The 14,800-nt window shown below is 45.9% G+C and overlaps 6 non-coding genes across 6 annotated transcripts; 3 read left to right on the top strand and 3 right to left on the bottom strand.

Annotated features, from left to right (window-relative positions):
- Window positions 1-3,959: 3,959 nt before the first annotated feature.
- Window positions 3,960-4,032, bottom strand: Trnav-uac (transfer RNA valine (anticodon UAC)). The gene has a single exon. It is a non-coding gene; the product is annotated as a tRNA-Val (tRNA).
- Window positions 4,033-4,253: 221 nt separating this feature from the next.
- On the top strand, window positions 4,254-4,325 carry Trnap-cgg (transfer RNA proline (anticodon CGG)). Its single transcript has one exon. It is a non-coding gene; the product is annotated as a tRNA-Pro (tRNA).
- Window positions 4,326-6,117: 1,792 nt separating this feature from the next.
- On the top strand, window positions 6,118-6,189 carry Trnap-ugg (transfer RNA proline (anticodon UGG)). Its single transcript has one exon. It is a non-coding gene; the product is annotated as a tRNA-Pro (tRNA).
- A 635-nt stretch (window positions 6,190-6,824) lies between these two features.
- On the bottom strand, window positions 6,825-6,897 carry Trnav-uac (transfer RNA valine (anticodon UAC)). Its single transcript has one exon. It is a non-coding gene; the product is annotated as a tRNA-Val (tRNA).
- Window positions 6,898-13,594: 6,697 nt separating this feature from the next.
- Window positions 13,595-13,667, bottom strand: Trnav-uac (transfer RNA valine (anticodon UAC)). Its single transcript has one exon. It is a non-coding gene; the product is annotated as a tRNA-Val (tRNA).
- A 221-nt stretch (window positions 13,668-13,888) lies between these two features.
- Window positions 13,889-13,960, top strand: Trnap-cgg (transfer RNA proline (anticodon CGG)). The gene has a single exon. It is a non-coding gene; the product is annotated as a tRNA-Pro (tRNA).
- The last annotated feature ends 840 nt before the right edge of the window (window positions 13,961-14,800 follow it).

Genomic DNA, 14,800 nt, shown 5'->3' with positions numbered 1-14,800 from the left:
AGTGAAATGCAGCATTCGGTTTCAGAAGCAAGGAACGTATTGGGGTCGCCCCTTATGGAAGCTGAATACCCATATGTTGTTCGAGGGTGCCCTATCAAGAACAGTAGCGGAGGTATGGCAGGCTGCTCTACGTATGCGCCATAAATACAGCTCTCGCCTTGCGTGGTGGACCTCATGTGCTAAAAAGAAATTGAGATCATCCCTAATAGCTTACGGGAGGGAGCGAGCGATGTGGTCTCGCAATACCGTTGAATTTTACTATACATGCTTAAGGGAACTATCAGCTCAGCAGATGACTGATGAGGTTTTCATTGAAATAAAGAAGATCAAGGCTCACCTCATAAGTCTCAAGCGACAACAGCTGGAGGGTTTAAAAATTAAATCTCGTGTCCCGACAACGGTGGAGGACGAAAACGCATCGCTGTACCACTTACTCGAACATGAAAGAAATAGAAGACGAGCGTTTATTGCTTGTCTTAGAGTGGGCGATAACCGGGTGCTGACGGAACACTCTGACATTTTAAATGCAGTTTATGGATTTTATCGTACGTTATATACTGATACCCGGTATAATCTAGACTGTGCGAACGATTTGCTACGAACTACAGGTATCGACAACGTTCTCAATGACGAGGACAATGTGTCCCTTACCACTGCGATCACATGTGAGGAGGTGTTTGATATACTTAAATATTCGCCTACCCGTAAGTCCCCAGGGCCTGATGGCTTGCCTGTAGAGTTTTATTGTAAATTTTGGCCTCTCATCGGTAATCAATTCACAGAAGTGATAAATGAAGTGTTGCAAGGTGTTACTGTTCCATGCGAGTTCAAAGAAAGCGTAACTGTGCTAATACCAAAGGGAAGGAACGCGACAGTTAAAGATCTCAATCAATTGAGACCAATATGTTTGATGAACTCGGATTATAAAATAATTGCACGTGTACTGAAGGAAAGACTGAGACCTCTAATGGAGAAGATCATAGGTGACCACCAAACCTGTCTCTCGGGGCGGAATATTTTTAAAACTGTTTGTGAATATAGGGATGTCTCTGCAATTTTTGCAACGTCATCCTCACCAGGAGGCCTTGCCTTTATCGACTTCTCAAAGGCTTTTGACAGGGTCAACCACTTATTTTTGTTCAGAACGTTGACCTATGTGGGTTTTAGTCAACATTTTGTGCAAGTTTTAATTAACATTGTTGAAGGCATCCAAACACAAGTGTCTGTAAATGGGCATTTCACTCCACCCATTGAAATTCGCAACGGCGTCCCGCAGGGAAGTCCTTTGTCAATGCTCCTGTATGTTGTTGCACTGGAGCCTTTACTAAGGAGACTCGATGTCGATCTTGAGGGCATCACGATATCTGGCGTTAACAACGTCACCAATGCATATGCTGATGACGTTGGAGTGGTTATTCGTAGTAACGAAGATTTAGAGAAATTAACTACGAATATTCAGATCTTTTGTGAAGCTACAGGCGCTAGGGTTAACGAGGTGAAGAGTTCGTTTTTAAATCTTAAAGGTCTTCAAGATGTCCGTTTGGAATGGGCACGCTCCGTCGATCGTCACACCGCTCTGGGTGTCACCTTTTACCGATGTCCGCTTCAGACCATGACCTACAATTGGAAGAAAGTACTGGATACAATCAGAGGAGCCACAATACTCAATCAGACCAGACATCTGAACATTAAACAACGAATCAGAATAATTAATTGGTCCATTTTATCAAAAGCTATATATATAGGTCAAATATTGCCAGTTTCGAAACCCATTGCCAAACGTATAATGAGTATCATTTGCCGATTTATATGGACAGGGAATATTTTTAGAGTAGCAGTCGGTACAGTTACGTTACCTTCCGCTGAAGGTGGCCTAGGTTTAACAGATATATGGCGGAAGACTACGGCGTTATATATAAAGAGGACCCTACAAATTATAGAAAAACGTCCACATAGTATTACAGCCAGGCTGTATCGACTCCTACAGCCAGAAAATTTACGTCCACCCATAAATATAGGCGGAATTAATTATAAATTGAAATATATTCGCCAGTTCTTTTTAGAGATTAGCTACATGGACAGTATTGTCACGAATCCACAATCAAGGAATTGCAGGAAATTAATGGAACTCTTAACAACGAAAGAACATGTCAACAAAATGGAGTGCAGATATCCCGACAAAGACTGGAAAAGAATTTGGAAAAATATTAGTAATCGTGAACTGTCTTCCGACATTCAGGCAACCTGGTACCGAGTTGTTAATAACGTAGTTTCCACTAACGAAAAGTTGCACTCCATTGGTCTTAGTGACACGATTGTGTGCACCCGATGTGACGCAGTTGACACATTGATCCACCGCTTTCTCTGTGGCGGATACGCCGAAATATGGACGGGACTCCAACGGCGGGTAGCCTTTATAACCAGAACTGTTAGTACTGAGATCAATGTTGAAAAATTACTCTTCCCCGATGGTGTTTTCTTCCCTGTCCAGAAAACCAATGCTGTGTTGTGGTTGTTTGGCAGTTATGTACATTACGTTATATCTGAACACGGCAATGACCGTGTTTTAGAATACGAATTATACGAACGAGCAAAATATTATCAGATATGTACGCGCAGGGACCACAAAAAAACTTTTGGTAACATGTTACACATTCTGTTTCAGAGACAAGGGATTGGATAAACATCTTAATAGCCCTCGTCTACGAAAAATGTAGTCACAGGCCGAAGTAGGGGATCGCTGTTGAGGGTGAAGTACGGTGGGGACTTCGTGTGCCCCAGGGCCGCTACGGTAGCCGTGAAGGCCTCGGACAGAACCCCGAAACGGCACTGCGGCTTCACACTTACTGCTGGATGAACCCCATATCTCCAGCAACTACTTTCATCTATGATGATTTTCCAGGATCTCGGTAATATCGGAAGGTGGTTTCGTTGCACACAATGCAGTGGAAGCTTCTTGCACGTGTTCCTCAGTTACAATCTTTCTATTTTTGTTTAATTTTTTTCAGTATGAAGCAAGAGTGACAATTTATTAATTCCCAAGAAGCCTTAATTTTTCAATTTTCAGTTCTACGGAGGAGAAGCCTCACATGGCGAAGAAGCCAAACATCATTTCATTTCCCTAACTGTCACAGAAAATTTGAAAAAAAAATCAGTCGATATAGCATAGAAGCTCGCCGAAGAAGGCATAAAAGGAGAGCGAATGGATGGGCTGTGTGGGGAGAAGGGAGGCCCAAAATAAATAAATAAAAAAAAAAGTTGGTCTAGGGGTATGATTCCTGCTTTGGGTGCAGGAGGTCCCGGGTTCAAATCCCGGACGAGCCCTACCGTTTTGACCGTGCTGAAGAGTAGGTGGAGCTCACCCACGTTTGTAGCTCTGCAATGAAGAACAGATGCGTGCCGCAGCACGCTGTGTGTGGCCCTACGGTCATGAAGGGACCGTTTGATATGGCAAGAATCTGATACCAGTAAATTACATAGGTCGATTTCTGTAGAAGAGCCGACAGTAATCTTGCATGCAACGGAAAACAAAGGTTGTCTTTGCAGAACGTGTGCACCGTGAGTGGAGACGAAGCTCAATCGTGGAGCAGTCTACCTTCATCTGATTAGCGACAACGTCAACCAAAGAGTGGGATACAAGACTGAGCGTAGTTAAGAGTTTCTCACTATTAGTTACGTTCACACTTCAACAGAGTTGTGACAAGGCGAGTGCAAAGAGATCAGGAAAGCCAGTATGAAGCGAACTTGAAGTAGTCTTGAAGAAATGGATACTAAATTTTGCAGGCCAGAATGGAGCTACGAGCGTTCTGAGTTACTGAATACCGGTGCACTATGGGAGCAAGAGCATTTGACAGTAAAATGAGGCGATATCGGTGTAGCACACGACATTTATTATCCCGCACACGCAGACGTGACGTTATCTCGGAAATGGAATCCGAAAACGGGTTTAAAAAAAGTCGTGCTTCCGCCCGGGATCGAACCGGGGACCTTCTGCGTGTAAAGCAGACGTGATAACCGCTACACCACGGAAACGACGGTTTTGCCGTTGTACTATCTGGAAAACCGTAGCTCCAACAGATTTTTCCTGCGTAAGCAAGGGCATCGGCTACGAGCTCCGTCCGATTCTAGAAGTTGCTATAGTAAAAGACAACGATAAAAACAATCAAACCGCAACAGCCAGGGAGAACGCTGGGTGAGCAGCAGCTCTGCACGGTGATACCAAGAACGGAGGCGATAGTCATGTGCATCGAGAAGGCTCGTTGGTCTAGGGGTATGATTCCTGCTTCGGGTGCAGGAGGTCCCGGGTTCAAATCACGGACGAGCCCTTGCGTTTTGTGCAAACGTGTGGCGACTACCGGCATGCCGGCGGCTGTTCCGCGAATTTCCTGCCCTCCAGGTAAGCACAAAAACCAAGTAGCCGGTTCTGAAAGAGTTTCACGTATCATTTGAGCCATCTGCAGCCTGGTGGTTGGACGTTTGAAATTGATTTAAATGTTCACAGTAGAGATTGTAGCAAGTGTCTTGTTGAGTGCGACGAAAAAGTGATTACGCCCGGAATCGAAACGGAGACCTTCTGCCTGTTAGGCAGACGTGATAACCGCTACACCACGGAAACTGCTAAGCTCTGAGATCCACATGTGACACAACTTGCAGGACGATCACAACTTTGGCGTAAAAATCACTTTGCGGAAACGCACAATGCAGGTATTTCGCATTCGTACGCAACAATCGACAGCTCCCTAGCCTGTCTGAATGCCACCACGAATAAGAGCCCAAGAAGTCGTCGGACAAGCTCGCGGCCGAGTCCTCGGTAGCATCAGCTACTCTTGCTTTCCGTACGAGCTACCGTCAATTCGCGCAGTCGCTGTTGCATATGATGTCACCAAAAGCAATCACTTCGTTAGCGGCAAGGAGCCCGGGCCCAGCGGTAGCAGCTCTACATGGAGGCACCAGCAGCCCCGACAGGCCGCCGCTGGCGCGCCGGCGCCCGGACCCGCGACCCCTAATGACGTTGCAGTCGATGTATTTCTTAATATCGCTTTTGGAAGAAGCAAGCCAGGTGTAAATCACACAGTATTTTACTGATGATCTGGAAACGCAAATTTAGAACAAGTAGAACATTATATAAAATTTGTTGTGTGGTCGAGCGGAACCCACCCTTCGCTCTTCCCAGATTATCATTGCTGCACGGAATGATTGTTAAAGCACCGACGGCTTCAGAGTTCGTCTTCTCCAACGTTTGCTTTTGCAGTACGTTCCGCAATCTTTTCGTTATGAGTCGTCTGTTTCGGTTTCCCGATGTAGTTTTGCTCACACCTCCCGACTTCTCTTAACCCCGAGCCACCACTAGCAGAAAATTCCGCACTGCAGTCCGGCAATCTGCAGAGCTCGATAAGAGCATCGCGGTCGTTCCTGAGCTAATGAAACGGCCGTGTCTGTAGTTGTTCCCAGATGTCTCCCACAGAAACGGCCTCCCGGACGCCTGCATTACAGGAGTACGCCCCTACTCCCAGCCATACAATTGCATCTGAAAGCAGAATAACATGAGCTACAGAGCAACTCCGACTTTTGTGTCTGACCTACTTTTAATGATACTGTGGTCGGTTTAGTTACTACTATCGCTGCTGGACGAAGCAGACCAGTTGAAAGCCACACGGTATTCTTGTAACGAACAGGTAATGGAAATTTAGGTAAAACGATATCAAAAATGTTGCGTGGTGGAGCGACACATACAGTTGGCTCTTCGTAGATGATCATTGCTGCACGGAATAATTCTTAAGGCACCGACGCCTTCAGGAGTCGTGTATGGAAGTTTTGCTTGCAGTATATTCCGCTATCTTTTGGTTATGAGTTGGTGTTTCGGATTCCCGGTGTTCTTTTGTTTAGTGCATTTGCCTTCCCTTGATGCTAAGAAAGCACATGACGAAAGTGAAACACCACCGTCTGTTCATCTGCAGAGCGCGATGAAATTATTCACTCTACATTCATTGCCTTTAATATTCTTTCCATCAGTGGTGGGCGCTGCCTTCAGAAAGCGCTTTTCTTTGTGATTTACATGAAAGTTTGTGTTCCTCGGAGCTGGACTGCTTGGGATTACCTTCACTGCCACCGGCAAGTGGCTCGTTGGTCTAGGGGTATGATTCCTGCTTTGGGTGCAGGAGGTCCCGGGTTCAAATCCCGGACGAGCCCTACCGTTTTGACCGTGCTGAAGAGTAGGTGGAGCTCACCCACGTTTGTAGCTCTGCAATGAAGAACAGATGCGTGCCGCAGCACGCTGTGTGTGGCCCTACGGTCATGAAGGGACCGTTTGATATGGCAAGAATCTGATACCAGTAAATTACATAGGTCGATTTCTGTAGAAGAGCCGACAGTAATCTTGCATGCAACGGAAAACAAAGGTTGTCTTTGCAGAACGTGTGCACCGTGAGTGGAGACGAAGCTCAATCGTGGAGCAGTCTACCTTCATCTGGTTAGCGACAACGTCAACCAAAGAGTGGGATACAAGACTGAGCGTAGTTAAGAGTTTCTCACTATTAGTTACGTTCACACTTCAACAGAGTTGTGACAAGGCGAGTGCAAAGAGATCAGGAAAGCCAGTATGAAGCGAACTTGAAGTAGTCTTGAAGAAATGGATACTAAATTTTGCAGGCCAGAATGGAGCTACGAGCGTTCTGAGTTACTGAATACCGGTGCACTATGGGAGCAAGAGCATTTGACAGTAAAATGAGGCGATATCGGTGTAGCACACGACATTTATTATCCCGCACACGCAGACGTGACGTTATCTCGGAAATGGAATCCGAAAACGGGTTTAAAAAAAGTCGTGCTTCCGCCCGGGATCGAACCGGGGACCTTCTGCGTGTAAAGCAGACGTGATAACCGCTACACCACTGAAACGACGGTTTTGCCGTTGTACTACCTGGAAAACCGTAGCTCCAACAGATTTTTCCTGCGTAAGCAAGGGCATCGGCTACGAGCTCCGTCCGATTCTAGAAGTTGCTATAGTAAAAGACAACGATAAAAACAATCAAACCGCAACAGCCAGGGAGAACGCTGGGTGAGCAGCAGCTCAGCACGGTGATACCAAGAACGGAGGCGATAGTCATGTGCATCGAGAAGGCTCGTTGGTCGCAGTTGCGAATCAGCCGCCGAGCGGGACGGACGTGTGGCGGAGCTGGACGTCTGGCTGTAGTAAACACAGGCTGAGTCGCTGCGTTTGAGGTTAGTGGTGCTGCTAAGCCGCTATTCGTGTTGCACTTGTATTCATGAAGTTCTAGAATGAATAGGTCGAATTATTTGAGGAAAGACACAATCAAGTTTACTTTCGATCGAAATTTCGTTCGACCTAAAGCATTTGAAATTAAAGCATGGTTTATCGAAAAAGTATTGATTAACGGTGATGATGTTGTCGGAGTTTATCTCTCGTTTGTGACAAATGCTGTGTATCTGAAGATGAAATGTCCAGAATTATGTAGTTCCATTGTGGATCGTTGCGGAGGTAGCGTGAAGTTTAATCATTCTGATGGGAATGTGAGTGACGTTGCTGTTAGTCATGCTGGGTACGGGATTCGTACGATCAGAGTGTTTGAGCTCCCTTTTGAAATTCCGCCCGAAGAACTTAATGTTGCCCTTCGGCCTTATGGCAGAATTATTTCCAATGTGGCAGAAAGGTGGTCTGAAGCTCATATGTTTCCTGTCTTGAACGGCGTAAGGCAAATTAAGATTGAATTACAGAAGCATGTCCCCTCTTATCTTAATATTTGTGGGTATCGTGCTTTGATTATCTATGATGGGCAACCGCGGACTTGCGCTTTATGCAATTCCACGGAACACATTCGTGCAGAATTATCACGGAGGCGTGTCCCGCAGTTACCGCGTGACGAGATGCCGAGTTCCGGCCCTGTTGTTGGTATGAAGTTGTCATACGCTGCCGCTGCTGACTTCCGCAGCCGACGCGAGTCGGTGCCGCCTGTGCGCGGGGAGCCTGCTGCCTCGCGGGCGGTTGTCGATGATACTCCGGCTTCAAGCTCTAGATTTGCGGATGGTCTGCCGATCAGCTCCGCGCCCCTCGAATCTATGCCGACGCCAACTTTTTCCAACTCTCCCACTGTGGTTGCTCGTTCTTCCGCGGACTCGGCCGAAGATCCCCAAATACCTGCAACGGAGGTTTCCTTGCGTTGTCAGGATTCCCACCAACGTGAGGATATTGCCACTAGCTTCCGAGGAGTGGACGCTCCAGGCATCCACTCTGCGGGAACTATGAACGAAGATAGCAATCTGGACATTGGTTTCACGTTGGCGCCCACAGAAGACACTTGCGTCAAGGAAACCACAACGAGCGATAGTGTAGAACTGGAGACTGGGTTGCTACCAGTGGGAGCCATGGAAAAAGATGCGCCTCCTTCTGCCGTTGTGGAATGCGATACGCGGACTTTTGTCCGAAAAAAGGAACAGGCGACGTCAGACGAATCATTCGGTACTTCTCCTGACAGGTCGCAAACTTCATCTCCTGCTAGATCGCCGAAGAGATCTTCGAAGAAAGGCAAGAAGAGGAGATTGGCACACAAAGCAGCAGAGAGTTTAGCTCCTGCATTGCGGGAAAAGTTAAAACATTTAAGGGATAATGAACGACTACGAGAACAATGCCCAGTAGCACGAGTTAACGAGTGTACTGAAGCGGAGATGAGTCGTGCCGATGCAGATGATCTTCAACAACAACCTCGCGCACCGCTTGGCGTCGCAGGTTTGCAGACCGGCACTACTATGGATTTAGAACGAACTGTCTCAGGAAAAGGACTTGATTGGGCCGATGCCCAAGAAGATCGCACCGACCACGGAATGGAGATGGACCTGACACATGCTAGTGGCATTTAATTTTTTTTTTAATGTCTATTTTTCTTTCTGACAGACAGAATGGAATGGTACAGACGTGACTCTGCATGGGGTATACTTCATTAGCCAATTTCTTTTACCTGCACCTATGCCAACGGAACTGACATATAATGTGACCACGATCAATATAAATCGGATTCGCAGTGAAACGAAAGTCGCTTCTTTAAAAGATTTCCTTTACCAGTCGGATACTGATATAGCCCTCCTACAGGAATTTAATGTCCACAACTTTTATGTCCCAGGTTTTCAAGAGATTTTAAATATTGCACCGGAAGCCACATGTGGGACTGCGATCCTTGTCAAAGATGGTATTGATGTGAAGGATATCTGTCTGTTAGAAAATGGGAGGGGCATCAGTTGTAAAATTTTTACTACTACTGTTTTAAATGTATATGTCCCCTCTGGTAACAACGCTAGAGATGATAGGGTTAATTTTTTTAAGAACGATATGGTCTATTTACTTAAGGGGAATCCGGCGGAAGCTTTAATCGGTGGTGACTTTAATTGTGTACTTCACAAAAAGGATCAGCGACCAAATTTTAACTTCTCCAGGGAACTGGCGGCTTTGGTGACAAAAATGAAGTGGACAGACGTGTGGGAAAGCAAATACCCCACGTTAGTCAAATTTACGTACATCAGTAGTCGCTCGCAAAGCAGAATAGACAGAATATACGTCACTGCAAACCTGGAAAATAAAATCAGTAGTATCGAAGTAATTCCCACTACCTTTTCGGACCATCTCGCAGTGAAATGCAGCATTCGGTTTCAGAAGCAAGGAACGTATTGGGGTCGCCCCTTATGGAAGCTGAATACCCATATGTTGTTCGAGGGTGCCCTATCAAGAACAGTAGCGGAGGTATGGCAGGCTGCTCTACGTATGCGCCATAAATACAGCTCTCGCCTTGCGTGGTGGACCTCATGTGCTAAAAAGAAATTGAGATCATCCCTAATAGCTTACGGGAGGGAGCGAGCGATGTGGTCTCGCAATAGCGTTGAATTTTACTATACATGCTTAAGGGAACTATCAGCTCAGCAGATGACTGATGAGGTTTTCATTGAAATAAAGAAGATCAAGGCTCACCTCATAAGTCTCAAGCGACAACAGCTGGAGGGTTTAAAAATTAAATCTCGTGTCCCGACAACGGTGGAGGACGAAAACGCATCGCTGTACCACTTACTCGAACATGAAAGAAATAGAAGACGAGCGTTTATTGCTTGTCTTAGAGTGGGCGATAACCGGGTGCTGACGGAACACTCTGACATTTTAAATGCAGTTTATGGATTTTATCGTACGTTATATACTGATACCCGGTATAATCTAGACTGTGCTAACGATTTGCTACGAACTACAGGTATCGACAACGTTCTCAATGACGAGGACAATGTGTCCCTTACCACTGCGATCACATGTGAGGAGGTGTTTGATATACTTAAATATTCGCCTACCCGTAAGTCCCCAGGGCCTGATGGCTTGCCTGTAGAGTTTTATTGTAAATTTTGGCCTCTCATCGGTAATCAATTCACAGAAGTGATAAATGAAGTGTTGCAAGGTGTTACTGTTCCACGCGAGTTCAAAGAAAGCGTAACTGTGCTAATACCAAAGGGAAGGAACGCGACAGTTAAAGATCTCAATCAATTGAGACCAATATGTTTGATGAACTCGGATTATAAAATAATTGCACGTGTACTGAAGGAAAGACTGAGACCTCTAATGGAGAAGATCATAGGTGACCACCAAACCTGTCTCTCGGGGCGGAATATTTTTAAAACTGTTTGTGAATATAGGGATGTCTCTGCAATTTTTGCAACGTCATCCTCACCAGGAGGCCTTGCCTTTATCGACTTCTCAAAGGCTTTTGACAGGGTCAACCACTTATTTTTGTTCAGAACGTTGACCTATGTGGGTTTTAGTCAACATTTTGTGCAAGTTTTAATTAACATTGTTGAAGGCATCCAAACACAAGTGTCTGTAAATGGGCATTTCACTCCACCCATTGAAATTCGCAACGGCGTCCCGCAGGGAAGTCCTTTGTCAATGCTCCTGTATGTTGTTGCACTGGAGCCTTTACTAAGGAGACTCGATGTCGATCTTGAGGGCATCACGATATCTGGCGTTAACAACGTCACCAATGCATATGCTGATGACGTTGGAGTGGTTATTCGTAGTAACGAAGATTTAGAGAAATTAACTACGAATATTCAGATCTTTTGTGAAGCTACAGGCGCTAGGGTTAACGAGGTGAAGAGTTCGTTTTTAAATCTTAAAGGTCTTCAAGATGTCCGTTTGGAATGGGCACGCTCCGTCGATCGTCACACCGCTCTGGGTGTCACCTTTTACCGATGTCCGCTTCAGACCATGACCTACAATTGGAAGAAAGTACTGGATACAATCAGAGGAGCCACAATACTCAATCAGACCAGACATCTGAACATTAAACAACGAATCAGAATAATTAATTGGTCCATTTTATCAAAAGCTATATATATAGGTAAAATATTGCCAGTTTCGAAACCCATTGCCAAACGTATAATGAGTATCATTTGCCGATTTATATGGACAGGGAATATTTTTAGAGTAGCAGTCGGTACAGTTACGTTACCTTCCGCTGAAGGTGGCCTAGGTTTAACAGATATATGGCGGAAGACTACGGCGTTATATATAAAGAGGACCCTACAAATTATAGAAAAACGTCCACATAGTATTACAGCCAGGCTGTATCGACTCCTACAGCCAGAAAATTTACGTCCACCCATAAATATAGGCGGAATTAATTATAAATTGAAATATATTCGCCAGTTCTTTTTAGAGATTAGCTACATGGACAGTATTGTCACGAATCCACAATCAAGGAATTGCAGGAAATTAATGGAACTCTTAACAACGAAAGAACATGTCAACAAAATGGAGTGCAGATATCCCGACAAAGACTGGAAAAGAATTTGGAAAAATATTAGTAATCGTGAACTGTCTTCCGACATTCAGGCAACCTGGTACCGAGTTGTTAATAACGTAGTTTCCACTAACGAAAAGTTGCACTCCATTGGTCTTAGTGACACGATTGTGTGCACCCGATGTGACGCAGTTGACACATTGATCCACCGCTTTCTCTGTGGCGGATACGCCGAAATATGGACGGGACTCCAACGGCGGGTAGCCTTTATAACCAGAACTGTTAGTACTGAGATCAATGTTGAAAAATTACTCTTCCCCGATGGTGTTTTCTTCCCTGTCCAGAAAACCAATGCTGTGTTGTGGTTGTTTGGCAATTATGTACATTACGTTATATCTGAACACGGCAATGACCGTGTTTTAGAATACGAATTATACGAACGAGCAAAATATTATCAGATATGTACGCGCAGGGACCACAAAAAAACTTTTGGTAACATGTTACACATTCTGTTTCAGAGACAAGGGATTGGATAAACATCTTAATAGCCCTCGTCTACGAAAAATGTAGTCACAGGCCGAAGTAGGGGATCGCTGTTGAGGGTGAAGTACGGTGGGGACTTCGTGTGCCCCAGGGCCGCTACGGTAGCCGTGAAGGCCTCGGACAGAACCCCGAAACGGCACTGCGGCTTCACACTTACTGCTGGATGAACCCCATATCTCCAGCAACTACTTTCATCTATGAAGATTTTCCAGGATCTCGGTAATATCGGAAGGTGGTTTCGTTGCACACAATGCAGTGGAAGCTTCTTGCACGTGTTCCTCAGTTACAATCTTTCTATTTTTGTTTAATTTTTTTCAGTATGAAGCAAGAGTGACAATTTATTAATTCCCAAGAAGCCTTAATTTTTCAATTTTCAGTTCTACGGAGGAGAAGCCTCACATGGCGAAGAAGCCAAACATCATTTCATTTCCCTAACTGTCACAGTAAATATGAAAAAAAAAATCAGTCGATATAGCATAGAAGCTCGCCGAAGAAGGCATAAAAGGAGAGCGAATGGATGGGCTGTGTGGGGAGAAGGGAGGCCCAAAATAAATAAAAAAAAAAAAAAGTTGGTCTAGGGGTATGATTCCTGCTTTGGGTGCAGGAGGTCCCGGGTTCAAATCCCGGACGAGCCCTACCGTTTTGACCGTGCTGAAGAGTAGGTGGAGCTCACCCACGTTTGTAGCTCTGCAATGAAGAACAGATGCGTGCCGCAGCACGCTGTGTGTGGCCCTGGTCATGAAGGGACCGTTTGATATGGCAAGAATCTGATACCAGTAAATTACATAGGTCGATTTCTGTAGAAGAGCCGACAGTAATCTTGCATGCAACGGAAAACAAAGGTTGTCTTTGCAGAACGTGTGCACCGTGAGTGGAGACGAAGCTCAATCGTGGAGCAGTCTACCTTCATCTGATTAGCGACAACGTCAACCAAAGAGTGGGATACAAGACTGAGCGTAGTTAAGAGTTTCTCACTATTAGTTACGTTCACACTTCAACAGAGTTGTGACAAGGCGAGTGCAAAGAGATCAGGAAAGCCAGTATGAAGCGAACTTGAAGTAGTCTTGAAGAAATGGATACTAAATTTCGCAGGCCAGAATGGAGCTACGAGCGTTCTGAGTTACTGAATACCGGTGCACTATGGGAGCAAGAGCATTTGACAGTAAAATGAGGCGATATCGGTGTAGCACACGACATTTATTATCCCGCACACGCAGACGTGACGCTATCTCGGAAATGGAATCCGAAAACGGGTTTACAAAAAGTCGTGCTTCCGCCCGGGATCGAAGCGGGGACCTTCTGCGTGTAAAGCAGACGTGATAACCGCTACACCACGGAAACGACGGTTCTGCCGTTGTACTACCTGGAAAACCGTAGCTCCAACAGATTTTTCCTGCGTAAGCAAGGGCATCGGCTACGAGCTCCGTCCGATTCTAGAAGTTGCTATAGTAAAAGACAACGATAAAAACAATCAAACCGCAACAGCCAGGGAGAACGCTGGGTGAGCAGCAGCTCTGCACGGTGATACCAAGAACGGAGGCGATAGTCATGTGCACCGAGAAGGCTCGTTGGTCTAGGGGTATGATTCCTGCTTCGGGTGCAGGAGGTCCCGGGTTCAAATCCCGGACGAGCCCTTGCGTTTTGTGCAAACGTGTGGCGACTACCGGCATGCCGGCGGCTGTTCCGCACATTTCCTGCCCTCCAGGTAAGCACAAAAACCAAGTAGCCGGTTCTGAAAGAGTTTCACGTATCATTTGAGCCATCTGCAGCCTGGTGGTTGGACGTTTGAAATTGATTTAAATGTTCACAGTAGAGATTGTAGCAAGTGTCTTGTTGAGTGCGACGAAAAAGTGATTACGCCCGGAATCGAAACGGAGACCTTCTGCCTGTTAGGCAGACGTGATAACCGCTACACCACGGAAACTGCTAAGCTCTGAGATCCACATGTGACACAACTTGCAGGACGATCACAACTTTGGCGTAAAAATCACTTTGCGGAAACGCACAATGCAGGTATTTCGCATTCGTACGCAACAATCGACAGCACCCTAGCCTGTCTGAATGCCACCACGAATAAGAGCCCAAGAAGTCGTCGGACAATCTCGCGGCCGAGTCCTCGGTAGCATCAGCTACTCTTGCTTTCCGTACGAGCTACCGTCAATTCGCGCAGTCGCTGTTGCATATGATGTCACCAAAAGCAATCACTTCGTTAGCGGCAAGGAGCCCGGGCCCAGCGGTAGCAGTAGCTCTACATGGAGGCACCAGCAGCCCCGACAGGCCGCCGCTGGCGCGCCGGCGCCCGGACCCGCGACCCCTAATGACGTTGCAGTCGATGTATTTCTTAATATCGCTTTTGGAAGAAGCAAGCCAGGTGTAAATCACACAGTATTTTACTGATGATCTGGAAACGCAAATTTAGAACAAGTAGAACATTATATAAAATTTGTTGTGTGGTCGAGCGGAACCCACCCTTC

Source organism: Schistocerca gregaria, chromosome 2 (assembly GCF_023897955.1).
Source record: "Schistocerca gregaria isolate iqSchGreg1 chromosome 2, iqSchGreg1.2, whole genome shotgun sequence".
Classification (NCBI taxonomy): Eukaryota; Metazoa; Arthropoda; class Insecta; order Orthoptera; family Acrididae; genus Schistocerca; species Schistocerca gregaria.
The sequence above is the reverse complement of the archived record's forward strand: the minus strand, read 5'-3'. Positions and strand labels throughout refer to the sequence as shown.